At 48.5% G+C, this 27293-nt stretch overlaps 2 long non-coding RNA genes across 2 annotated transcripts in view; one reads left to right on the forward strand and one right to left on the reverse strand.

Moving 5' to 3' along the window:
- Positions 1–376: 376 nt before the first annotated feature.
- Positions 377–27293, reverse strand: part of LOC309373141 — an 88796-nt gene continuing 61879 nt past the window's right edge. Inside the window, exon 2 of the long non-coding RNA XR_014169790.1 lies at positions 377–608. This is a non-coding gene — a long non-coding RNA (uncharacterized lncRNA). The remainder of the gene's footprint in view (positions 609–27293) is intronic.
- Positions 8948–27293, forward strand: part of LOC309373153 — a 115557-nt gene continuing 97211 nt past the window's right edge. The window contains exon 1 of the long non-coding RNA XR_014169792.1: positions 8948–9408. This is a non-coding gene — a long non-coding RNA (uncharacterized lncRNA). The remainder of the gene's footprint in view (positions 9409–27293) is intronic.

Below are 27293 nucleotides of genomic sequence, written 5' to 3' on the forward strand. Positions count from 1 at the left end.
TCTCCTTTGGAGAAGCTGCGCTCCCCGCCAGAGCTTTTTAAACAGAGGTTAGATGGCCATCTGTCAGAGATGCTACAGTTGATATTCCTGCTTTGCAGGGGGTTGGACTAGATGACCCTTGGTGTTCCTTCCAACTCTACTATTCTATAACTCTGTAGCCATTTCTGAACACTATCTTCCCAAACGCCCATGTTTTAGTTAAGCGATCTTCCCTGATGTAATGCATTTATATGTGAGATTTTCACAGTGTGGAAGAAAAATCAAGCCTTAACATGGTGATTAGGGGAAAAGTCTGCTCAAAACTCTGTTTAGTAAGTGTTACCAGAAAAATCCGAGGGCTCCCTTGGACAAAAACAAAGACACCAACCAGGATAACTTGGAGCAAAACAGCAGCCTGTAGGCTTGGCCTTTATTGAACTGTTGCAACAGGGTGCTCCCCTCACTTGCAGGAGAGAGGAAAGACACAGAAAAATGGTGTGCAAGACCTTATAAAAACTTTTGAAATTCCCATCCTGTAGGTCAAGCCCACCCCCAGAAACATCATGCATACATTACAGAAAGGAGGGGTTGAGGGAGGAGTTGTGGTGGTAACCTGAGTGTCCTGTCACCTGGCTGATTCCCTTCTCCCCCCCTCCCCATGAGTCATTTTCAGAAGACAAAAGGTAGTCGCAGTTTCTTGCCCCCAGAGGGAAGATCTGATCATTGTCCTTTGTTCCAGTCCCTGCTGAATCCACTCCTATATGCAAGTTCTTTGTGACCTTGATGGTCTTCTGTCTAGGACCATCAGGGTTGGCATAGCAACTGGGCAGGGCTCCTGTGGATGTGCTGGGATGGTGAAGGGATTATGGCTGGCCTGTATCAAACCTTCCCCATTTTGTAGTCCTTCCTTCATGGAGTAAAATAAAAGTGGAACGGTGCAAATCCGATGTATGGTTGATTTTCTATGAATTTATAACAGAGGCGTAGCGTATGTAGTGTGTGAGTGTGAGTGTGAGTGTGAAGTTTGTACAAACTGAATGATGGGGGGGGGGTTTCTGCTACATAAGAAAAGGCAATTGCACTGCCTTGTTGTTGTTTTTAACACTCTAAGGGATACATGGCTGTTATGTACTGAGTTGAATAGGATCCAGAATGCAGCCGTCTGATTGGTCCTAGAACAATAGGATCCAGAATGCAGCAGTCTGATTGGTCCTAGAACAATAGGATCCAGAATGCAGCAGTCTGATTGGTCCTAGAACAATAGGATCCAGAATGCAGCAGTCTGATTGGTCCTAGAACAATAGGATCCAGAATGCAGCAGTCTGATTGGTCCTAGAACAATAGGACCCAGAATGCAGCAGTCTGATTGGTCCTAGAATAATAGGATCCAACATGCATGTTTCAAAGTTGGCGCAGAAGGTGCCTGCTGAATCTCTAGTGGCAGAGAGTTCCACAGGGCTGGACCAATGACACCAAAGGCTCGGTTTCTCATTGCTATTAAATGAGCCTCACCGACTTGGGGAAGGACCAACGGCGCTGCTGCAGATGATCTCAGCCAGGCACAGGCAAACTTGGCCCACCAGATGTTTTTGGGACTACAACTCCCATCATCCCTAGCTAACAGGACCAGTGGTCAGGGATGATGGGAATTGTAGTCCCAAAACATCTGGAGGGCCGAGTTTGCCTATGCCTGATCTCAGTGATTGAGCTGGGACAGAAGGGTTTAGCAGGTGGTACCCTGGACACAAGTTGTTTCAGGACCTTTTAGGTAAATAGCAAGCACCCACATTAAAAGTTAAAACATTTAAACACCCCCAACACCCCCCCAAACCATAAAAGTGAGAGGTTGTGTGACCCAAAGACCCCTCCAATCGTGATGGAGTTCTAGCAAGGATGTCCCTCCCAGATTGCAGGTTCTCCAGGTGTGTCCCCGCAATTGGTACCCCAGAGAGGGCTGGCCCTGGACAAGGGATGGAGCCTGTCTGAGATGGGTGGGTGAGTTTTCAGAGGAAGCAATAATAAAAATAATATTTATTATTTATACCCCGCCCATCTGGCTGGGTTTCCCCCGCTACTCTGGGCGGCTTCCAACAAAGTATTAAAATACAGTGGTCTGTTAAACATTAAAAGCTTCCCTAAACAGGGCGGCCTTCAGATGTCTTCTAAAAGTCTGGTAGTTGTTCTTCTCTTTGACATCTGGTGGGAGGGTGTTCCACAGGGCGGGCGCCACCACCGAAAAGGCCCTCTGCCGGGTTCCCTGTAACTTGGCTTCTCGCAATGAGGGAACCACCAGAAGGCCCTCGGAGCTGAACCTCAGCGTCCGGGCAGAATGATGGGGGTGGAGACGCACCTTCAGGTAGCTGCACTTCCTTTCCATTTGCTCCTTTCGTTTACCGTTCTGTCAATTTTATTCCTCCTTGGCAGCCACTTCAGTTCTGGGAGAAGGTGAACCCCTTTACTGATCACTCGAGGAATGGTCTGGGAGAATGATTCTCCGACATCAGCTTCGTTGGACTGGCCATGTTGTGCGGATGCCTGATGATCGTTGTTATGTACGGAGTTGAATAGGATCCAAATTGCAGCAGTCTGATTGCTCCTAGAACAATAGGATTCAGAATGCAGCAGTCTGATTGGTCCACAGGAGCCACCCAATCCAGCTCCAGGTGGAAGGGAATCCACAACCTGATTGACCTACAGGAGAATCCCGGAATTAGCCAATCACGTGGGGCCCATTGTGTAAATAATGTATATAAAGCAGATATTGTGGGGGAACTTCCATTCCTCCTCACCACTATGAGCTGAATAAAGAGCATGAAATCCACTCTCGACTCTGAGTATATTTCAGTGGCCTTAAGGAAGAAACAGGCTCAGGTCTTGCAAGCCCCAGACCCATGCCGTCTGCTTCCACCACATACAGAAGCATTTCCCTCCTGTTCCTTTTCTGTGGCTCCACCATTTGAGGCAGCAATGCTTCTGAATATCAGAGGCTGGAAAGCCCAGGAGGGGAGAGGTCTCTTGCGTTGTTCTGCACTGTGAGAATCAGAGGCTGGACTAAATGGGCCACTGCCCTCATCTAGCAGGCTCCTCTTATGTTCTTATGAGCAAACTAACGTGGCTTCTCCTCTGGGGATAGATAAAGGTAAAGGTACCCCTGATCATTAGGTCCAGTCGCGGACGACTCTGGGGTTGGCGCTCATCTCGCTTTATAGGCTGAGGGAGCCAGCGTACAGCTTCCGGGTCATGTGGCCAGCAGGACTGAGCTGCTTCTGGCAAACCAGAGCAGCGCACGGAAACGCCGTTTACCTTCCCACTGGAGCGGTACCTATTTATCTACTTGCATTTGACATGATTTCAAACTGCTAGGTTGGCAGGAGAAGGGACCGAGCAACGGGAGCTCACCCCGCTGCGGGATTCGATCTGCCGACCTTCTGATCAGCAAGCCCTAGGTTCTGTGGTTTAACCCACAGCGCCACCTGCGTCCCTCCTCTGGGGATAGCCATTCTGCAAATGCTGCTTTGTTTTGCTGTGGCCATTGCTCCCACCAGCACCTTATCCTGCCTGGTTCCTTTTTTAAAAAATCTGACCTTCCTAGGGGATTGGACACATCCACAGCACTGAAGGTAGAAAGAATTGTGGAAGCCCTGAAAAGCAAGTTACTGCCGGTTCCAAAAACAGTTCTGCACAGCAGCCAGTCCTCTTTGCTTTCCACGATGGACTCCCTGTGTCTTGAGGGCATCTGCCTCGCCTTCCTCTGCCGCGGCCAGTTCTGCTGAGAAGATACAATCACGAGCTCCTTCTAGCAGCAGAGACCCCTCCAGGATTCCAGTTCCAATACCCTTGGAGAAGCTGTGATCATCCTCTAATAAATCTGGAAAGGAGGAATTGTTTCTGCCCTAACACAGCAGCTGGTTGGAGGCTTTATCTTTTATTTTATTTTATTTTTTGGCCTCCCGTTTCCTAGCTCATCACTCCCCGTTCCAGCAGAACCGAGTGTCAGCCCAGTGGTGGGGTGATGACCACGGCTTCACCCGTTGCCAGCAAAAGCTTTCTCACTCCACTCCATAACAGACGAGACAAAGATAAAGCGGCAGCTGTCAGAGGCTCCCGGGGCAGCGTAATTATGAAAATATTATTTTCTGTTTCTGCAGCAGTATTTTCCGCCAGAGATCCAGCGCTCTCCCTTTCTCTCCCCCCTCCTCCCTCCCCCAGCCTCCCCTCCCAAATCTCATCATTGTGCGAGAATCGGTGGCCATGATGCAATCTAAAGAACAAAGATGGAGAGAGAGGAATTAAATGAGGCTGTCCGTAATGTTACATCTTAAATATCTTTCCCAGGCTTCTCTTTTATGTAGTTATGGAACATTAAAAACGGGAGCATCATTATGCAGCGCGCGAATCTCCCGGGCCATTTTTCTTTCTGACACCTCGAGTCATACATTAAGCCTGGAAAACAGTCTTCTCCATTACGCGGCAAAATGAGATGCTGTTGAGTTTTAAAGTACAGCCAGGCGACTGTGAAAAGGGGTGGGAGCTCAGGGGCTGATTGCTCGCCAAAGCACCTGTCCTTTTCCAGAATCTCTGGCACCTTTTACGACTGCGAAGTATAGAGACACCGTCCCTCCCTTCGGGGTCAACAAGAGAGCTCAGCTGATCAGCGTCAGAAGATGCCTTGGACAACCATTTGTGGGGCGACTGGCCAATTAATTAGGGAATCTTGCTATTATGCCACAAAGTGATATTCCTCAATAGAAACTGTTATATGTTGGGGGGGGTCAGTCTGGATGCTCCCTGTGGGCCATTTCCCGGCCCACAATCCTCTATCTGTGAGGTTGGGCTCCCTAAATGAAACCTGCTGAACCGGCCAGACCAGTTTCTTTGTAAGATAATTGCCCTAGCTGTCCAGTTGAGTACTGCCGTTTACATTTTTACATTACCTCGGTCCAGTATACCTGAAGGAGCGTCTCCACCCCCATCGTTCTGCCCAGACACTGAGGTCCAGCTCCGAGGGCCTTCTGGCGGTTCCCTCACTGCGAGAAGCCAGGTTACAGGGAACCAGGCAGAGGGCCTTCTCGGTAGTGGCACCCGCCCTGTGGAACGCCCTCCCAACAAATGTCAAGGAAATCTACAACTACCTGACATTTAGAAGACATCTGAAGGCAGCCCTGTTCAGGGATGTTTTTAATGTGTGACATTTTAATGTATTTTTAATCTTTGTTGGAAGCCGCCCAGAGTGGCTGGGGAAATCCAGCCAGATGGGCGGGGTAGAAATAATAAATTGTTGTTGTTGTGAAATAAGTTGCACTGTTGTCATAGAGACAGATGGCTTGGCCTTTTCCCACCACACCTGTCTGGATGCCACATCATCCTAGGATAGAGAACAATAGGCCAAGGGGGACTGTGAGAGAGAGAGCTCTGGCTGATCATAGAATCATAAAATTAGAGAGTTGGAAGGGACCCCGAGGATCATCTAGTCCAACCCCCTGCAATGCAGGAATCTCAACTAAAGCATCCATGACAGATGGCCACCCAACCTCTGCTTAAAAGCCTCCAAGGAAGGAGAGTCCACCACCTTCCATGGGAGTTCATCAAAACCACCTTTCTTGTAACTTGATGCCCTTGGTTCAGCTTGTTCCATCTTCCCTGTGAAGATATGGTGATGCTGGAAACTGAAGACCCCGAGGCTTCCATGGCTGTTTGCTGAACCCAAGGCCACGGCTTGAAGATCTCCTTGGGAACCTAGTAGACAGGCAAGGTCTGTTGGGGTGTTCCTGCTGTGAGCTTCTCCATCCTAGGCTCAGGTTGTATGTATGTGCAAATGAACATATCTCCTAAATTCAGGTACTTAGCCGTGTTGGTCTGATGCAGAATAAATGCATGCATACATACATACACACAGTGGTACCTCGGGTTAAGAACTCAATTCGTTCCAGAGGTCCGTTCTTAACGTGAAACTGTTCTTAACCTGAGGTACCACTTTAGCTAATGAGGCCTCCCACTGCCACCGCCGCACGATTTCTGTTCTCATCCTGAAGCAAAGTTCTTAACCCAAGGTACTATTTCTGGGTTAGCGGAGTCTGTAACCTGAAGCGTCTGTAACCCGAGGTACCACTGTAATACCTTTATTGTCAATGTACAACCTACAGCCTCCTTCCCCTTCCCACAAACACTGAATCTCATTGCACTCTGTGTGCTTGTCTCACAACACACCAACCCCGAAAGTCAGTTGCACTATATTATTTTCCGTTCAGCAGCCTAACAGCCCACGGATAGAAACTGTTCCTTAGCCTGTTGGTACGACTGATTCTACTTCTGTATCTCATTTTCATGGTATCTGAAGAAGCATGCATGCACATGAAAGCTCATACCCAGAACACACTTAGTTGGTCTCTAAGGTGCTACTGGACAATAGCTCCTAAAGATATCACGGTCTCCACTGACTTTCATCCCAAGGAAACCAAGCCCTCTGTCCAAGGTTTCTGACTGTGGATCTTCCCAGCCTGGAGATCCTATCAGGGAGTTTCTGCATGCAAAACACATGCTCTGTTGCTGTTCTATGGCACTTTTGCCCTATATACGTTTGGGAAAGGCCACAGCTCAGCTGTGCAACATCTACCTTGCATGCAGACAGTCCCAGGTTCAGGTAAGGCTGGTGATGTATCCCATCTGAAATCCTGGAGAGCTGATGCCAGTCAGAGCAGGCAATACTGTGTTAGATGGACTAGTGGTTTTTTGTTGTTGTTGTTTGGTCGTTTAGTCATTTAGTCGTGTCCGACTCTTCGTGAACCCATGGACCAGAGCACGCCAGGCCCTCCTGTCTTCCACTGCCTCCCGCAGTTTGGTCAGACTCATGTTCATAGCTTCAAGAACACTGTCCAACCATCTCGTTCTCTGTCGTCCCCTTCTCCTTGTGCCCTCCATGTTTCCCAACATCAGGGTCTTTTCCAGGGAGTCTTCTCTTCTCATGAGGTGGCCAAAGTCTTGGAGCCTCAGCTTCAGGATCTGTCCTTCCAGTGAGCACTCGGGGCTGATTTCCTTCAGAATGGAGAGGTTTGATCTTCTTGCAGTCCGTGGGACTCTCAAGAGTCTCCTCCAGCACCAGAATTCAAAAGCATCAATTCTTCGGTGATCAGCCTTCTTTATGGTCCAGCTCTCACTTCCATACATCACTACTGGGAAAACCATAGCTTTTACTATACAGACCTTTGTTGGCTACTTTTTTAAGATGCTGTCTAGGTTTGTCATCACTTTTCTCCCAAGAAGCAGGCATCTTTTAATTTCATGGCTGCTGTCACCATCTGCAGTGATCACGGAGCCCAAGATAGCAAAATCTCTCACTGCCTCCATTTCTTCCCCTTCTATTTGCCAGGAGGTGATGGGACCAGTGGCCATGATCTTCGTTTTTTTGGTGTTGAGCTGCAGACCATATTTTGCGCTCTCCTCTTTCACCCTCATTAAAAGGTTTGTCTTTAATTTCTCCTCACTTTCTGCTATCAAGGTTGTGTCATCTACATATCTGAGGTTGTCGATATTTCTTCCGGCAATCTTAATTCTGACTAGGGATTCATCCAGCCCAACCTTTCGCATGATGAATTCTGCATATAAGTTAAATAAGCAGGGAGACAATATACAGCTTTGTCGTACTCCTTTCCCAATTTTGAACCAATCAGTTGTTCCATATCCAGTGGTTCTTAGTCAGTGTAAAACAGGTGTGCGTGTGTGTGTGTGTGTTTAGGGGCTCCAACATTAGTTTTATTTTCCTGCATTCTTCCCTTTAACAGTCTGAATCAAGGCTGGAGACAGGTGGCTATTGGTTCAGACAATGAAGTTGCTTTAAAAAAAAATAAAATGGTTGTGGCTCACCAAATGCGCCGTCCCATTTTTGCAGCTGGCGTACAGGTTCGCCAGGTTTTCGTCTTGTTCAGAAGCCTGCCAAACCTCTTTGATCGGAAGCAGCTGCTCAACACAAAGAGGCAGGCAGCCCAGGAAGAGAAGGAGGATCTCTCAAAACGCTTTTGATTCTATTATAAACAATTGTTTAAAACCTTTTTAATTTTTTTTTGCTACTAAAGAAGGTGGCTGCTGTTCTGGTGCTGATTTAAAAAGCCAGGCACATACGTTGGACAAAAAGGCAGGCAGTTTGCTTTGGACCTAAAAAAGCCCAATTGACAAAATAAAAAATGATTTATAAGCATCAATTACAGAGGAAGAAGCGTTACATTGCTCTTAATAGTTACTCCAAGCACATTAAGGGAGGCGAGTCTCGCTCACTCCTGTTGCCTACTCTCATATTTTATAAATGTAAAACATCGCCAGTGACCTTCCCCTTCGTAGTCGAAAGATACCAGCTAAGCCAAAGAATTTTTGAAGCAGAGAGCAGGGGCCAGTAAAATATGGCTCAGATCCTATCAACAAGCCCCACTAATTCACCAGAAGGAAATCCGGTCAGAAATATTAAAGGCCACTGTCCAGTACAAGCGATCTTGTGCTTGCAAATAATTCGCTTTGCAACCCACAGTTCACCTCGACCTGCAAAACGTGTCACTGATAACGTGGCATAAAAACATATGTACAGACACACTCCACTGTACTACTAAATAAACTTTGAAGGAGTCTGCCAAACAGGGGTCAAGATCGTTCTCTTTCTGCACACCGTGGCCGGCAGAAAAATGGCAGGAAATATTGTGCACTATTTTGTGATACTTGGTGGTTCTATATCATAGAATTGTAGAATGGTAAAGTTGGAAGGGACCCACTATGTTCATCTAGTCTAACCCCTTGCAAGGTGGTGTTGTTGTTGTTTAGTCATTTAGTCGTGTCCAACTCTTCATGACTCCCTGGACCAGAGCACGCCAGGCACTTCTGTCTTCCACTGCCTCCCGCAGTTTGGTCAAACTCATGCTGGTAACTCCGAGAACACTGTCCCACCATCTCGTCCTCTGTCGTCCCCTTCTCCTTGTGCCCTCCATCTTTCCCAACATCAGGGTCTTTTCCAGGGAGTCTTCTCTTCTCATCAGGCAGCCACAGTATTGGAGCCTCAGCTTCATGATCTGTCCTTCCAGTGAGCACTCAGGGCTGATTTCCTTCAGAATGGAGAGGTTTGATCTTCTTGCAGTCCATGGGACTCTCAAGAGTCTCCTCCAGCACCAGAATTCAAAAGCATCCATTCTTCAGCGATCAGCCTTCTTTATGGTCCAGCTCTCACTTCCATACATCACTACCGGGAAAACCATGGCTTTAACTATACGGACCTTTGTTGGTAAGGTGATGTCTCTGCTTTTTAAGATGCTGTCTAGGTTTGTCATTGCTTTTCTCCCAAGAAGCAGGCGTCTTTTAATTTCGTGGCTGCTGTCACCATCTGCAGTGATCATGGAGCCCAAGAAAGTAAAATCTCTCACTGCCTCCATTTCTTCCCCTTCTATTTGCCAGGAGGTGATGGGAACAGTGACCATATCTTCATTTTTTTGGTGTTGAGCTTCAGACCATATTTTGTGCTCTCCTCTTTCACCCTCATTAAAAGGTTTGTCTTTGTCCACGGAGATTTCTTGGCAGGGATACTGGAGTGGCTTGCCGGTTCCTGCTCCAGGTGGATCACGTTTGGTCAAAACTCTCCACTATGACCTGTCCATCTTGGGTGCCCTGCTCGGCATAGCTTATAGCTTCTCTGAGTTACTCAAGCCCCTTCGCCACGGCAAGGCAGTGATACAATACAGGGATCAGTCTAATTCTGCCAAGATGTTTCCTTTTATTCCATAGTTTTCAAAATATTCTTTAAAGATTCTCCAACCCTTATAGACTTTTTGATTATTCTTTTGAAGGAGATTCTTCTTGGCACCGGCCCTTTGTAATTGCCAGGCTGAGCCCCATTCATAATTCTTTCCTTGGGTCTCTGCTCTCAACAAGATTAGAGAACTGCATTTAGTTTCATTTCAGCCACCGGCATCAATATTTATTAACAATTCATTTAGGCTTTTAATGCTCTGCGCATTTTGAACGTTATGGCTGGGATCTGTATTTATTGCTTTGGCTGGACCGGGAAAAGCGCTTTTATGCAGGGGCCGCTGCAGAAGGAACAGCAGTGAATGTCAGCCAGGCCATTCTGGGGGTTTCTGGGGCAGAACCAGACCTTGAATTGTCTCCAGAAGAGAATGAGGAGCCAATGCAAAAGACAGAACAAAACTCTGTGGTGTGTGATATTCGCAATGCCATGTGTGGGGTTTTTGGTCCAAGTTTTTCTGTGGTTTGGTGCTAAGAATTATTCATCCTCTGAAAAGAAACTTCCAGAGCACCCACTTTTAAAGTCATTTTTAGTCCCTACAAACTTGTTGTTGTTGTTGTTTAGTCGTTTAGTCGTGTCCGACTCTTCGTGACCCCATGGACCAGCACCCATGGACCAGCACCAGGCCCTCCTCTCTTCCACTGCCTCCCTCATGCTGGTAGCTTCAAGAACACTGTCCCACCATCTTGTCCTCTGACGTCCCCTTCTCCTTGTGCCCTCCATCTTTCCCAACATCAGGGTCTTTTCCAGGGAGTCTTCTCTTCTCATCAGGTGGCCACAGTATTGGAGCCTCAGCTTCAGGACCTGTCCTTCCAGTGAGCACTCAGGGCTGATTTCCTTCAGAATGGAGAGGTTGGGTCTTCTTGCAGTCCATGGGACTCTCCAGAGTCTCCTCCAGCACCAGAATTCAAAAGCATCAATTCTTCGGCGATCAGCCTTCTTTATGGTCCAGCTCTCACTTCCATACATCACTACTGGGAAAACCATAGCTTTAACTATATGGGCCTTTGTTGGCAAGGTGATGTCTCTACTTTTTCTGAAACAGCTAGATTAGGCCAAAAGGGCCCATCTAGTGCAGGATCCTGTTCTCACAAAGGGGCAGCCAAGGAAAGAGATTGTGACTAAACATTAAGAAGAACTTTGTGAGGGCAAGAGCTGCTAAACGGTGGAATGGACTCTCAAGGAAGATGGTGGACTCTCCATCCTTGGAGGTTTTTAAGCAGAGGTTGGAGGACCATCTGTCATGGATGCTTTCGCTGAGATTCCTGCAATCCAGGGGTTGGACTAGATGACCCTCAGGGTCCCTTCCAATTCTACAATCCTATCCTTCGAAGCAACTCTGCACCCTTGCATTTCCCAGCAACTGGGAATTATTCAAGCATTGATCGTTCAGTCTGACTCTCCTGTTTCAATTGCTGTGTGGTTTTAACAGGAATGCTATGTTATTCTGCAGTGAGAAGCGAGGTTACAGAGAACCAGGCAGAGGACCTTCTTGGTGGTGCCGCCTGCCCTGTGGAACACCCTCCCACCAGATGTCAAGGCAATAAACAACTATTTTTTTTAAAAAAGACAACTGATTATTATTATTATTATTATTATTATTATTGGAATTTTCAGGCTTTTTTTCCATCAGAACTTTCCAGAAGTCCGTTCCAGCACCTCTCAGGTGAAGGAGAATGAGGGAGATGTTCTTGGTGAGTTCCATCACCCTTTTTTCTTGTAAAATAGAACTGGGGATATTTATATATGTTAGCGTGGCTGGTTTGTAGACTTTATAAACCACTTAGGTGCCTTTTTTTGGCATTAAATCATATATTAAATAACAACAAGGTTATACGTCCTCCAAACGTGAAGGTAGCACAGACGACCGTCGTGACCAGGTCTTGCCCTCCGTGAATTTGCATGTCGCCGTGCAGTTGTGAAACCACCGTGAGAGCTGTTGAACTTTAAGATGCTCTTTTGAAAATTAAAAAGAGAGAGAAGCAGATAATTAAAATATATATATAATAGTCTTCACCACGGAAGACTTTGACGGATGTCGGCTGGAGCCGGATCCTGACAGGCAAGGGGAATGAGCAATGGCGTTGCAGCTCTAAAGACATTATGTTGCAAATGCTGTTTATTTTCTGTCAGCTCTAAACTACGCAGTAAATAACACATTATAAAAGACATCCAGAAATAACATTAGGCTCAAATGGAACCATCCATTACTCCTCTCCTTTCTCAAGCCTTTTAGGAGATACTTTGTTGTTCCCTGAAGTATCGCCACTTATTTTGCTCCTCGTCGATTGTTTTCCCCTAAAGACACTCTCTTGTTTGCTGCGATGCTCCCAGGCCACTTGCAAAAGGGAAGGAAGCGAAGAGGAGAAAGGCACACACGCATCCCAAGATGAAACGAGGCTAGAACAATATTTAGAAGCCTTCCCCCTCCTCCTCCTTTCATCAGGAATCGGATTTAGACTACGACATGTCTTTGATTCTCTGAGAAAGCACTCTTGTGAGTGAGAGTCTCTCTCTCTCTAAACCAGAAAATACACAGAAGTTTGCTAAAGGAGGCCTCTCTTTGGCAACAGCAGCGACAACAGCTTGGGGCCAGGATCCTTGAAGGATTTGGCAGGTGCTTGGGGGGTCCCAAAGGATCATCTAGTCCAAGCCCTTTGAAAAGCAGGAATCACAGTTTCTGGGAAGCTGTTATTTGCAAATGGGGTTTGGTCTCAACCCTGCAAATCTGGGCTGCAGATTTGGGAGGTCTTGTGCAAGAAAGTGAGGTGGAATTTGTGTTACAGTGGTACCTTGGGTTAAGAACTTAATTCGTTCTGGAGGTCCGTTCTTAACCTGAAACTGTTCTTAACCTGAAGCACCAGCGCCGGAGCACAATTTCTGTTCCCATCCTGAAGCAAAGTTCTTAACCCGAGGTACTATTTTTGGGGTTAGCAGAGTCTGTAACCTGAAGCGTCTGTAACCTGAGGTACCACTGTAAATCCATTTTTAATGTAATAATAATAATAATAATTTGTTTATACCCCGCCCATCTGGCTGAGTTTCCCCAGCCACTCTGGATGGCTCCCAATCAAGTGTTAAAAACAATATAGCATTAAATATTAAGAACTTCCGTAAACAGGGCTGCCTTCAGATGTCTTTTAAAGATAAGGTAGCTGCAGGGTGCCACTACTGAGAAGGCCCTCTGTCTGGTTCTCTATAACCTCACTTCTCGCAATTAGTGTCCGGGCTGAACGATGGGGGTGGAGACGCTCCTTCAGGTATACAGGACCAAGGCCATTTAGGGCTTTCAAGGTCAGCACCAACACTTTGAATTGTGCTCAGTAACATCATGCAGTGCCTTTTTCCTTAAAAAAATTTTTTTAAAAAATTAGGGGTACTCTCATTTTCTACTCATATTGAAATACTGCCCCTCAATGAGGCCAAACTTATATTCACAAAATGTTTAGGGGTAAGTGTACCCCAGCGTCCCCCCAGGAAAAAAAGCACTGATGTCGTGTAAGTAAGAACAGGACCTGACCACAAAACTGGTAAGAACCAGTTAAAGAGGAAATTCATGGCTGCCTGTTATAGCAAAAAAAATAACTCCATATAATGTACGACGAGGGTTCTGGGTGTATGGTAAAAAAGAAAAAAAGGTGAGTAAATTGCATTTTAAGGACTGTAGCAGGATGAGAGAGAGAGTAGTGTGGCAGAAAATGGTTGGATAGAGGATGAATAGCTAAGATGGTGTATATTTATTCTATATAGTGTATTTTCTAGCGTTAACTCTCTTGCAGAGTCTTTGAACTCTGTCCTGCAGTGTATTGCTGAATAAACTCTGAATGGCTTGAAATCTGGTGTGAGCCAGAATTTCCCCCCAAAAAGATCAAGACCTCCTGCGGAAAGGAAAGTGACTTAAGAAGGCCTGAGAGCAGGGCATTCCAATGTGAAGCCCTTGGCAACATTTGACAGGGCAAAAGGGAAGTGTGGATGAGGACCCAGTGGGTAGAGCAGTCCCAGGTGGCATATACAGGTAGAGAACCCCATCTCAGATCCTGGAGACCTGCTGACTATTTGTGTGGCAATACAGTGTTGGGTGGACCAACGATCTCACTCAGAAGAAGGCAGCTTCCTATGTTCCTATGGAGGCAGGATGCAACTCCAAAGGACATCGACAGAGGCACTGATGCCTAAATGTCAATCCAGTGGGGAGGGCATCTGTGGATAGGAGCATCCTGGGGGTCTCTGGGTGCCCCTCCAAGCTGCTGTGGCCCCCTCGTGAGACCTGGTGTGATGGCCTGGGATTCAGAGTCAGATGCTGAACCTGAGGGATCCCAGCCTGCACAGGGGTCCCCGCCTCCAGAACCGGCTGAGCCGGGGCTGGGGCCTGAGCCTGAAGGGTCCTCACCTGTGCTGGGTCCTCAGGTGCAGGCACCAGCTGAGTCTGCTCTGGCTCCTGTGGTGATGGAGGACCCACTGCCTGCAGGTGCTCCACTCTCAGCCCCGTCAGGGGAAGGTGAGGTTGTCTCTGGGTCCAGTAACCCTCCAGCCTCTCCTGAGCTGCAGAGGCTCAGGGCAGAGAGGCGGAGGGAACTAAGTTCCCGCAGGAGGAGTGCTCGCCTCCAGGCCAGGAGAGGCGAGTCACCAGAGGATCGGGGCCACCCAATGCCTCGGGGCAGATAAAAGCCAGCCAGCCCCAGCCCCAAGTTGCGGGAGCAACATTGTTGGTTGTCAGTTCCTGCCTGTACCCTGTCCTGCTATCCTGCCGGAGCTCCTGACCTCACCCAACTACCTGCCCTGCATCCAGCTTCAACTTTTATGGACTGCCTCCATACTGCACCTTTGACCTCGGACTGGACTCAGACCTCACCTCACCTGCTCTGCACCCTCCTCAAGTTCTTTGTCCTGGCTAAAGCATGTCTTTCTGGCTTGCCCTCTTTATAACGACTTGAGGAATGAGATTATCGCCCCTCTTTTATTGTCCATTCCAGGTCACCCAGCCACTGCCACAGTGTCCTTTCTCTTGGCAGATCAAGATGAGCAGGTGACAGCAAAGGCTGCAAGGTTTTTAGCTGGGGCAATCAGAATAAGGTCCACTGTTTGACTACAGTGGTATCTCGGGTTACAGACACTTCAGGTTACAGACTGTGCTAACCCAGAAATAGTACCTCGGGTTAAGAACTTTGCTTCAGGATGAGAACAGAAATCGCACAGCAGCAGCACGGCGACAGCAGGAGGCCCCATTAGCTAAAGTGGTGCTTCAGATTAAGACCAGTTTCAGGTTAAGAACGGACCTCCGGAACAAATTAAGTACTTAACATGAGGTACCACTGTATTGATTCAAAACCCTAAAATGTATTTTATATAATTGACTTTTTATTTCTATTCTTTGTATATCGTACTGTTGCTTTATTGCTATGGCCGATGGCTGACGCAAATAAAAAATCATTCATTCATTCATTCATTCATTCACTGTCCTGGCTAAAGCATGTCCTTCAACTGGGATAATCATAGAATTGTAGAATTGGGAGGGACCCCAAAGCATCCTCTAGTCCAGTGTTTCCCAACCTTGTGCCTCCAGATGTTTTTGGCCTACAACTCCCATCATCCCTAGCTAGCAAGACCAGTGGTCAGGGATGATGGGAATTGTAGTTCAAAAACAGCTGGAGGCACAAGGTTGGGAAACACTGCTCTAGTCCCACCCAGCGTCCCAAGCAATGCATGAATCACGCCAAACAGAAGAAACCCCCTGGCTTGCCTCCATGGAGGATGGACAGATGTGTTTGGATGTGTGCAGAAAGCCAACTTTGGCGGGGCTGGGATGCCGCCTAGGCGACAAAGGTAAGAATGACATGCGTTGCTCCGCCCATTCTCACCTCTGGCCCCACCCACCATTCTGCAAACCCCACCAAAGGCGGCCTAACGTCCTCCCCCCACCTTGCTCTGCTTGGATCTGGGCCTTTGTCTCCGAAGAAAAGAGAGAGAAAAAACTCTTGCATCTATTTGGGATTCTGTTTGGGGGAAAGGGAAGAGGAGCAGCCCCCTTGGCTGGGTGAAAAACGTCCAAAAGTTGAACCTGCCTGGCCAGAAACGAGCGGTTTTCCTGAGAAAAAGAGAGCGAGACGTTCCCATTGCTATGGGCAGCCTGTCGCCTGCTCTCCCCTGGCGATCGCAGTGCTCTGTAGCGCCGTTATTTAATTTTAATCCACCGAGAGAAAAGGGCAAACTCCCTGACCTTTTAGGGGGAGTCGTTAGCCTGACGGCTGACAAGCAGTCAGCACTAATTAGCATAAGTTACCATCTTGGTCTGAAGAGTTCCTTCATTAGCATCGCGGGGTCAGTTTCTATTTTTGCTCCGTCTTGGCAGACTGCAGACAGAATCGCAGATGAGGACGCACATTGGGCTTCTCGGTCTGGCGGCAGGAATTTTCGTGGGCGAGACGCAAAGGGGCACGGCTGCAGTGGTCGCCGCAGCTCGTAGGCAGGTCAAGCTGGCTCTCTCAGGGACTGAGGTGGTGAGGCAGATTGTGGGCGCCCCTGCGGAAGTGCAGAAGCAAATTCAGAAGTGCAAGATCAGAAGAACCAAGGGAGAGCCCGCTGGATCATTCATATGATGGCCTGGGACTCGGACTCGGAACCAGAGGAGTCTCAGTCTGCACCGGTTCCTTTGCCTCAGGCATCACCTCAACCAAGTCTGGGGCCTGATTCTGAAGAGTCCCAGTCTGCACAGGTTCCCCTGCAGCAAACACCAGCTGGGCCGAGTCAGGGGCCTGAGCCTGCCCTGGCTCCAGATGCGGGGATGACCTCGTTGCCTCCAGCTGGGCCATCACTTCCAGCTTCTCCACTACTGGTTGGGTCAGGGGAGGCTGAGGCGGCCTCTGGGTCCAGTAACCCACCGACGTCTCCGGAGCTGCAGAGACTGAGGTCTGAGAGAAGGAGAGACCTGAGTATTCACAGGAGTGCTTGCCTTTGGGCAAGACAGGGAGGTGAGTCGCCAGGGGATCAGGACCGGCCGTTACCCCGACAAAGATAAAAGGCTGTTGGACCCTGCCCCAGGCTGCGGGAACAACATTGCTGTATGCCAGATCCTGGCTGAGATCCTGTGCCTGTCCTTGCCTGGTTTCCTGCCTCGTGTCCTGCCTTGGCCCTGTCGGACTATCTCCTCACGGAACCCTTGGATTCGGGACCGGACCTGGACCGTGGTTCTCGGGTTAACCCCCGGGCCCAACACAATTCAGTCCAGTATCCTGGTCACAGCAGTCACAGCACCCAACCAAGATTGGGAAATCTCCCCAGCCAAGGAAGAATGGGCGAAGGAAGATGTACATCAGGAACAAGGGGGGGAAGAAAGATCTTCCCCAGAATCTGCTGCCCCTGTGGGTCAGTTCCGTCTCCTTGCCCCATGGGTGGACTGGCCGTGACGCTCTTCCTCCCCAATTGTGGGCCACAGTGTTTTTGAATTCCAGTTACTGGAAACCACAGGAGGGAAGAATCCTGTTGGTGGGTTTCCCACAGACAGCCATCTTCAGATATCTCAAGGGCTGTCACATGGAAGATGGAGCAAGCTTGTTTTCTCCTGCTCTGGAGGGGAGGACTTGAATCATTGGCTTCAAGTTACAGAAGAAGAAGAAGAGGAGGAGGAAGAAGAGGAAGAGGAGGAGGAAGAGGAGGAGGAAGAGGAAGAGGAAGAGGAGGAGGAGGAGGAGGAGGAGGAGGAGGAGGAGGAGTTTGGATTTGATATCCCGCTTTATCACTACCCGAAGGAGTCTCAAAGTGGCTAACATTCTCCTTTCCCTTCCTCCCCCACAACAAACACTCTGTGAGGTGAATGGGGCTGAGAGACTTCAGAGAAGTATGACTAGCCCAAGGTCACCAAGCAGCTACATGTGGAGGAGCGGAGATGCAAACCCGGTTCACCAGATTATGAGTCCTCTGCTCTAAACCACTACACCACACTGGCTCTCAGGAAAGGAGATTCCGTATAAACATCAGGAAGAACTTTCTGACCATCAGAGCTGTTGGACAGTGGAACGGTCTCCCTCAGGAGGTGGTGGACTCTCCCATTCCTTGGAGATTTTCAAGCAGAGGTTGGATGGTCACCTGTCATGGATGCTTTTCTTGCAATTCCTGCATTGCAAGGGGTTGGACTAGATGACTCTTGGTGTCCCTTCCCGCTCTACAATTCTATGGTTCTATTATTCTAGGTCACTGTGAGAACAGAATGTTGGACTAGATGGGCCACTTGTCTCGTCCACCAGGTTCTTCTTACGTTCTTCTTGTTGTTGTTGTCTCTTTTCTAAACTACAGAGTCTCGAAGCTCTAACATTACCCCTGGTCTCCTCGCTGACCCAAATGGGACTAATTTAGCCAGCTAGCCCTGGTGATCATCTAACGTTTATTGGATGGATTTCTCCCCTAAATTGATTTTTGAATTCTGAATTTATTGTTATCCACATTTTATACTGTATTTTATGCTGGTTTTTGTTGCATCGAAAATTGTTTTAAATTTGTTGTTAGCCGCCCTGAGCCCGGTCTTCTGAACTGGGAAGGGCAGGGTATAAATAAAAAAATATTTATTTATTATTTATTACAGGGACAGTGGCCCAGACCTCTTAGCAAGTGCATTTCTCAACTCAGAGTTCACATTCCTGAAGTCCAAACAGACCAACACCCCGAGATCAATGGAGCTTACTTCCAGGTAAGTGTGCGCAGAGTTGGGACCACTAAGCTCTTCTACCTTTCCAACCACAAAGCGTCTCTTGTTAGGCTTGGATCTGAAAGAGTAATAGATTTATGATGGCAGCAGTTTTTATCGACTGTAGTCTACTTTGCTGCTGCCTCTCTTGAGTCTCTTGAGAGATCTGCTATTTCCCTCTGTAGATCTCCACATTAGACTTGCCACCTTCTCTGCAGTCCCTCTGCTCTGCAAAGAAAGAAGCACATCTCCCCGTCTGCCGCCGACTTAATATATGAAGGTGCTGGAGAATGTTTGCAAAGTGCGACTGGAAATATTTCAAAGCGGTTGCCATAAATCACCTCTAAGCTCGGTACAGAAGGCTAGTTTACTGCCGTCTAGGGATCCAGCTGAGATTTTGCTACTTCAGCCTGCGAGTGTTTCAGCGGAACTAACTCATGTTTACTGCTCCAGAGAATCTGAGGAACAAGACAACAAAATTTACTTCTTTTTGTTGTTGTTAAAAAAAGGGAAAACTTCTCTTGACCTTACAGAAACTGCTTTAAATGCCCTTTCCTTCCCCTTTTCAGAAAATAAATTATTGGCCTTCCTTTCCCCACCCACCCTCAACTCTCCGTGTTTGATGGCCTGTCTGTTCTACATGCCGATTAAAGTTACACTTCCTATAAAACTGTTTTATTTGGTGGGTAATTGTAAGTAGCAGCAGTGGCTCCTGTTTCCAAATGCCTTTCTTTATTATCTCCTTTTGGAAAGGTCTTAATATTTATGTGATTTACTGATCACTTAAAACGTCAGCCTGGCCATTAGGCGATACATTTCACTGCACGTTACCTAATTTTGCAGTACATAATTTCTTTATAAACAGACACATTGTGGTGAAACATTCATTAATCCCCCTTTTCCCACCCCCATTAGAAGGTGCACTTAGGAGACAGAGACGTTGTCGGGGTTTGCGAGTGATGAATGTCCTTCTTTGGCTCATGGCTAAAGGCATGATGGGACGTGGGCCAAGTGAGGCCCAAATGTATTCCATAATGGATGGATGTGATTTGTGATGTGACTGGGAGAGGGGGGAAGAAGCACGTGGTCTTGGAGATCTCTTGGGCGGGTGCATCCAGACCCGGCAAATTATCAGTTTTTATTTCATCTATTAGGCATGCTGAGGGATGCAATCCACTGAGAGCAGTCAAGTATAACATTCCTTGTTTTCCTAGAGCGGTCATGCAGGGGAATGTTTGGTCCAGCCAGTCGAAACTTCCTGTTCCTCCTGGCTGGAGCATCCTTCCTTTGCATGTGACTAAAGGTGGGCGTGACCTTACCTGTTCAGGTAACAAAAGGACGAGTCACGCAGCACACACCTCTCTCTCTCTCTCTCTCTCTCTCTCTCTCTCTCTCTCTCTTTGACTTCCTTCTTCGTTTGACCAGCTTTTAGCTAGGACTGCTCTGCTAGCTCTCAGCTAGCAGAAGCACTGGGATTATTCCCCCATATGGGATAATCCACATGTACATATTTGTAACCTAGTCTGCCTTCAGGGATCCAACTGTGAACTGAGATTGTGGCGTCTTTATTCTTTTAAGAGGGATTCAAGGGAACTTACCAGGAACGAACAATTCAATCTAAAACAGATTGAATTGTATAATTGTGAGAGACTCACACGAACCTGCAACCAGCTATCTGCTGTGCATGTAAAAAGGGGAATGTAAACTCTCCTAAGTAAAGGGACTTACTAGCGCAAGTTAGGAAGGATATTAATAAACAATATATCCTCGCCTGCCACCCTGAACATTCCCACACATGGAACTTCATCTCCACGATCTGCCACGGTGCCTCATTCTTCCTGCCAACGTTTGTTCAGGAACCGGGATCTCTTGAGAAGACAGATGCAAAGAATTCATCCAACTTCTCCAAAATCTCCTTCTTCTGCTTTACAACTCCTGTTGACTCCCTTGTCTTCCAAAGGTCCAACCACCTCCCAGGACGGTTTCATGCTACTATTTCAAAAACTTCTTGCCGTTGCTCTTAATGTTTTCAGCAATGTGTTCCTCAAAGTCTTTTGTAGCACCCCTTGCTGTCCACCTGCACTTTTTTTGCCATAGCGGCAGGGAGTGGCGGTACGCCAAAGAGTGTGGGGCAGAAGCAGGGGTCCAGGAGAGGCACCCAGGAAAGGGGCTCGGTGATCTTTGGGGTCAGAGGAGTCCAAGACGGAGGAAGGTGTACAGGAAGTAACAGAAGAAGAGGCTGTTCAGGTGACAGATGGGTCAGTAGACTCACAATCCCCATCTTCACCTTCCCCACTGCCTCCTAGAACCAGGAGGGACTTGAAGAGTGATGTCCATGCAGGGGAAGTCTCAGGTGCACAATCTGTCAGAGGAGGTTATATAAGCCAGAAGAGGGCAGGGTCTCCCTTTTATTGCTGCCTAGAGTCTAGAAGAGAGACACGGGTGGATTAAACCACAGAGCGTAGGATTTGCCAATCAGAAGGTCGGCGGTTCGAATCCCCGCGACGGGGTGAGCTCCCGTTGCTTGGTCCCTGTTCCTGCCAGCCTAGCAGTTCGAAAGCAGGTCAAAGTGCAAGTAGATAAATAGGTACCACTCCAGCGGGAAGGTTAACGGCGTTTCCATGCTCTGCTCTGGTTCGCCAGAAGTGGCTTAGTCATGCTGGCCACATGATCTGGAAGCTGTACGCCGGCTCCCTCGGCCAATAAAGCGAGATGAGCGCCGCAACCCCAGAGTCGGTCACGACTGGACCTAATGGTCAGGGGTCCCTTTACCTTTACCTTAGAGTCTAGAAGCATGTGCAGGTGCGTATCCTGAGCTCTTGCAAGTGCTTTTCTTGCCGATAAAGAGTTAACTATCAGTTGTGTACCTTCCTTGGCTGCTTCCTTGCATTCCTTTTTGTTCTCTTCATTTGGGCAATACTTCAGGGTTTTTTTGAAGGAAACCACCTGGCTTCAAATAGCTTATTTGACTCTGCTTCTTAACCATTCTGGCATCCTCCTGGCGAGATCTGCGGTAGACACGCTTGATTCAGCTTCTAATATTGTGTCCTTAAACAACTCCCAAGAGTCTCGGAGTGATTTGACCTTCTTGACTTCGCCTTTCAGCTTCCTTTTCACCAATCCCCTCCTTTGGGGGGGGGTGAGTTTCCTCTTTCGGGTGTGACTGTTGAATTTTCTTGGCAACTGGGCATCTACATGCATTTTAAACTTAATAGCGCCGTGGTCCATGTTCCCAGTTGGCTCAGTGACACTTCCATCTCGCATCGGGTCCTGGGCGCTACAGCTGTAAGGCTTGGCAGGATGAAATGGCAAATGACGGGGATTCTGCTTATGTCAAGAACCATAAATAATCCCCCCCACCCCAAAACAAACAAGGAAGATAAGCTTTCCATCTGTCATCCATCCTGTCGTTGGAGGAGAAACAATTCTGGACCCCCAGAGCTGTGGAACAAAGCGTTGCTCTGAGCTGGCCCCCGCCTGCCTCTTTGAAAGACACACTTTATGCTAATTTCTTTTGCACAACAGTGCCATTCCTCAGATCCCTTCAAAATCCATCATAACAGCAAGCAGAGCCGGCAGAAAACAAAAGGGAACATGAGAGTGGAGGAGCTGGCAGAGAAGGCAAGCGTGGCTCCCTATCTCCTGATTCCAGAACGAATGAACACTTAGGATTTGTCTGCTTTGATCCAGGTTTGGAAACAGAACCGATTCTTCCAACCGAGCACAGGCATGGGATCGCAGAATCAGAGAACTGTGGAGTTGGAAGGGAACCCAAAGGCCATCTAGTCCAACCCCCCCCTTGCAATGCTGAAGGATCCCTGACGGGATCACTGAAGGAAGTTCCCGCAGAAATCACCAGGCAGATCCACTCCACTGCTCCGTGGGGAGGAGTTGCGGTGGACCGCGTGGCCACCCACTCTCCTCCGGGGGCGGGGGACGTAGTCCCGTGTTGCCCAGGGGATCCCAGCTGCGTCAGTGACCGGCCAGCCAGTCCGCTGGTTGGGGGGCGTGGCCGGGACCATGTAAGCAGAGGCAGCGAGCTGGATCGTTTCCTCAATCTCCCACCCTCCTTCCCTATTTTGCAGGTTTTAGTCATTGGCCTGGTAGGAATTTTTCCACTTGGCAAATTGGCACAGTCCATTTGGTTTTTGCCTACCTTGTAGCAATCGTCACAACTTTGTTAGGGTTGCGGTTAGGCATTGTTTGACCTTGTGTGGGAGAGGGGAGGTGTGGCCGTCACCTGCCCCTCCAAGCTTAAGGGTATTCCGTTAAAGGAATCTGTGGGCGTGGATCTTGTCCGAAGCCTGGGGTGGGGGCTAGGGCCATGACATGACTCCCGACAGGAACACCAGGGGGAGCTTGAGTTGGTCTGCATCGACGGGGCACCCCCTTCCGGTGGTTTACCCTTACCGGGCTCCCTGCGTATCGGGCAGGAGTCAGATATAGTCCATTCAATGCCTAAGCCAATACCGCTCACATTCTGTAATCAATAAAGTTGTGGCCAAAATTTGCCCAATAACATTAACCTAATATCTGTGTCCTTGTGTGTGTGATTTCCCATCGAGGGAGTTGCTTCGGGGTCTCGACACGCAACAGGGAACCATCTCGCTTTGCACCTTCTTCACACACACATCTCCGCACCCCCGGGGTCCTCTCATTCCACCGTCAGCAAGTGCTCATTCCTGAATGAAATTTGTGCACCAAATCCTGACCAGTCATGGATGACTCTGCGGTTGCGGCGCTCATCTCGCTTTATTGGCCGAGGGAGCCGGAGTACAGCTTCCGGGTCATGTGGCCAGCAGGACTAAGCTGCTTCTGGCGAACCAGGGCAGCGCATGGAAATGCTGTTTACCTTCCCGCCGGAACGGTACCTATTTATCTACTTGCACTTTGACGTGCTTTCGCACTGCTAGGTTGGCAGGAGTTGGAACCAAGCAACGGGACCTCACCCCACCACGGGGATTCGAACCGCTGACCTTCTGATCAGCAAGCCCTAGGCTCTGTGGTTTAACCTGGTCACAACTGACCAGGTTTATTTAAAAAAACAAAACGAAGCAAGCCTACTTGCCTTGAATCAGGTGGAACAGCAAATGAGACGTTGGTCACAGCAGGAGTTGCAATAGAAGGAATTTGGTTTTTGTACATATTTTTGGTAGCGATGTTAGAAGGCACATCCTTGGCACTGAGCAAACATCAAATGGCATCCAATATTAAATATGAAATGGCAAGGGATGAAGTCAAGCCACTGGAGAAAGCAGAGGAAGACATTTGTCACCAACTTGGCTGCAGAAGCTGCTGGTAAAAGGTAAAGGTACCCTGGGACCGTTAGGTCCAGTCGCGGACAACTCTAGGCTTGCGGTGCTCATCTCACTCTATAGGCTGAGGGAGCTGGCGTTTGTCCACAGACAGCTTCCGGGTCATTGGGCCAGCATAACTAAGCCATTTCTGGCGAACCAGAGTAGTGCATGGAAACGCCCGCTGGAGCAGTACCTATTTGTCTATTTGCACTTTGACGTGCTTTCAAACTGCTAGGTTGGCAGGAGCTGGGACCAAGCAATGGGACCTCACCCAGTTGTTTGAACAGGATTAAGAATGTGAGTACAATTTTTATAGCTCCAAAGACAAAGCTACGTTTTACTGACAACTTGAATGAGCATCCTGAGCTTGCTCATTCTGAACTACACAGCCTTCATCCGGTGAAACCGATTCTGTCCCAATAATCTGGGCTTTTATCAAGCTGATAAAAGATTGTCTCCAGGAAGAACGGCTCATGTTCCTGCTTGTCCACATCCTTCTTAAATTGTGGTGCCCAGAACTGGACACAGTATTCCAGGTGTGGTCTGACCAAGGCTGAATAGGGTGTGATTATTACTTCCCTTGATCTGGACTCTAGATTTCTGTTGATGCAGCCTAGAATAGTGTTAGCTTTTTTTGGCTGCTGCATCACACTGTGGAGTCATGTTCAGCTTGTGGTTCACAAAGACCCCTAGATCCTTTTCTCATGTACTACTAGTAATAAGGGTGACCCCTCATCTTATATTTGTGCACCAGTCTATCCCTGCAGGTGTAAACACTATTAAAACTGGGACCATGTATAGTAAAAGGTAAAGGTGAAGGACCCCTGGACAGTTAAGTCCAGTCAATGGCGACTATGGGGTTGCGGCACTCATCTCACTTTCAGGCCAAGGGAGCCGGCGTTTGTCCACAGACAGCTTTGTGGGTCATGTGGCCAGCAGGACTAAACCACGTCTGGCACCACGGGACACTGTGACAGAAACCAGAGCGCACGGAAACACTGTTTATCTTCCCACCAGAGTGGTACCTATTTATCTACTTGCACTGGTGTGCTTTCGAACTGCTAGGCTGGCAGGAGCTGGGACAGAGCAATAGGAGCTCATCCCGTTGCGGGGATTCGAACCGCCGACCTTCTGGTCAGCAAGTCCTAGGCTCTGTGGTTTAACCCACAGCGCCACACGCATCCCAATGGAGCTGCTGGAAGGAGGCATAAAAAGCACCATCCAACCGTCTTAGGGACTCCACTCTCTATTTGTGTAGGATTTACTCCTTCTTCTTCTTCTTCTTCTTCTTCTGTGGAACGCCCTCTGTCAAAGAGAACAACAACTACCAGACTTTTAGAAGACATCTGAAGACAGCCCTGTTTAGAGAAGCTTTTAATGTTTGCTGGATTACTGTATTTTAATAGTTTGTTGGAAGCCGCCCAGAGTGGCTAGGGAAACCCAGCCAGATGGGTGAGGTATGAATAATAACTTCTTCTTCTTCTTCTTCTTCTTCTTCTTCTTCTTCTTCTTCTTCTTCTTCTTCTTCTTCTTCTTCTTCTTCTTCTGCAATATCCCTCGTTGCCGAGTCAGATTGTCTTCCATAAACACGGTTTTAACAATGAGTCCCTAAGTGACTGCGGAGGCCAGTTCTGGATCCCCACAGTGGGGACATTGGTTTCCAGGCAGGAGTTGATCACAGTGAGGGTTTGCCAAGCGTGCCTTCCTCTTAGCACATTTCTCCCTTGCGTCCTGAGTTCAAGTGTCTTCAAAGCCCAGGACACCTTTGGTCAAGGCTGTTCTCCAACTGGAGCTGTCGCAGGCCAGTGTTTCCCAGTTGTCTGTGTTTATATTACTTTTTTTTTTTTTACTTCATAGCCTTTTCTTCTCCTGAAGATATCCCGCAAGGCAGCAGAGATTTAGGTTCTGTGATGGCCTGAGGAATCCCAGGCCGGGGCTGGGGCTTGAGCCTGAAGGGTCCTCACCTGTGCTAGATCCTCAGGTGCAGGCACCAGCTGAGTCTGCTCTGGCTCCTGAGATGATGGAGGACCCATTGCCTGCAGGTGCTCCACTCTCAGCCCCATCAGGGGAAGGTGAGGTTGCCTCTGGGTCCGGTAACCCTCCAGCCTCTCCTGAGCTGCAGAGGCTCAGGGCAGAGAGGCGGAGGGAACTAAGTTCCCACAGGAGGAGTGCTCGCCTCCAGGCCAGAAGAGGCGAGTCACCTGAGGATCGGGGCCGCCCAGTGCCTCGGGGCAGATAAAAGCCAGTCAGCCCAGTCCCAAGTTGCAGGAGCAACTTCGTTGGTTGTCAGTTCCTGCCTGAACCCTGTCCTGCTCTTCTGCCAGAGTTCCTGACCCCGCCTGACTCCCTGCCCTGCATCCAACTTCAACGTCTTCGGACTGCCACCGTACTGCACCATCAACCTCAGACTGGACTCGGACCTCGCCTCTCAGTTAGCCCACAGGACCAGCACAGGTTCAGAGTTTTCCTTCTAGATGGGCTACCTTCCCAGGTGTAGCGGTAAGTCATACCACTGTGATTCCTGTATTTCAGAGGGTTGAATTTGATGAGCCTTGGAGTCCCTTCCAACCCCACCATTCTGTGATTCTATAATAAATTACTTTGGGGGGGAATCAAAACCCACAGATAGAGCACCTGCTTTGCATGCAGAAGGTCCCCGAAAGCAGCTCCAGGTACAACAGGCAGCGTCCCCTGCATAATACCCTGGACAGCCCCTGCCAGTCAGTGCCAACTACACTAATATAGATGGAGGCCAACAACAGCTCTCTATGTCCCTGTGCAGTTTTCCCCCCCTTTCAGCCAAGCGAGGAAGAATCTCTGCGAGCCAAAGGGAGATTTGCAGGTCAAAACGAAGGCCTCTAAAATACTAATACAGCAGAAGAAATTTCCCACTCTCCGTGTTATGAATTCTGCACCCAGAAGAGCACGCAACAAAAGGCTTGCCCTGCGCAGTGTGCCCAGAGTACACAGCGAAATGAATTTTAACAAATAATAATAATAATCTCCTATTAGCTGGGTGAGCTCCGGAAGAAAGGGCAGGGATGGAACCTCACCTCCCATAAGCCAGTTTTGTTGTAATAAGGAGAGTTTCTGACAGGGGAAGAGTCGGCGCTTGTTTTAATGATGCTGCTGCCATGTTTTCCTTGTGTGCATTTGAACAGGCAGGGACCTGTGGCCTGACGTAGCTCCAGAGCCTTAGCTGCGGGTTTCCTGCAATCTCCCAACCCTGTGCACAAGCTGAATATGTTTCGTGTGGTGAAGAGAGCTGAGCATCTTTAGACGGAGTATCCACAGAAGCCAGCCTTCTGCGCTCAGCGAAGAAACCACACTTTTGGGCAGGCCTGCAAACGCAAGACTGGGGAACCAGAAATTACCGTACAGTGGTGCCTCACAAGACGAAAATAATCCGTTCCGCGAGTCTCTTCGTCTAGCGGTTTTTTCGTATTGCGAAGCAAGCCCATTGACGGATTAGCGGATTAGGGCTATTAGCGGTTTAGCGGCTATTAAAGGCTTAGCGGCTTAGGGGCTAAAAGGCTATTAGCGGCTTAGCGGCTTAGAAAAAGGG

The sequence above is a fragment of the Podarcis melisellensis genome (assembly GCF_964234715.1).
Source record: "Podarcis melisellensis genome assembly, chromosome: 1".
NCBI lineage: Eukaryota > Metazoa > Chordata > Lepidosauria > Squamata > Lacertidae > Podarcis > Podarcis melisellensis.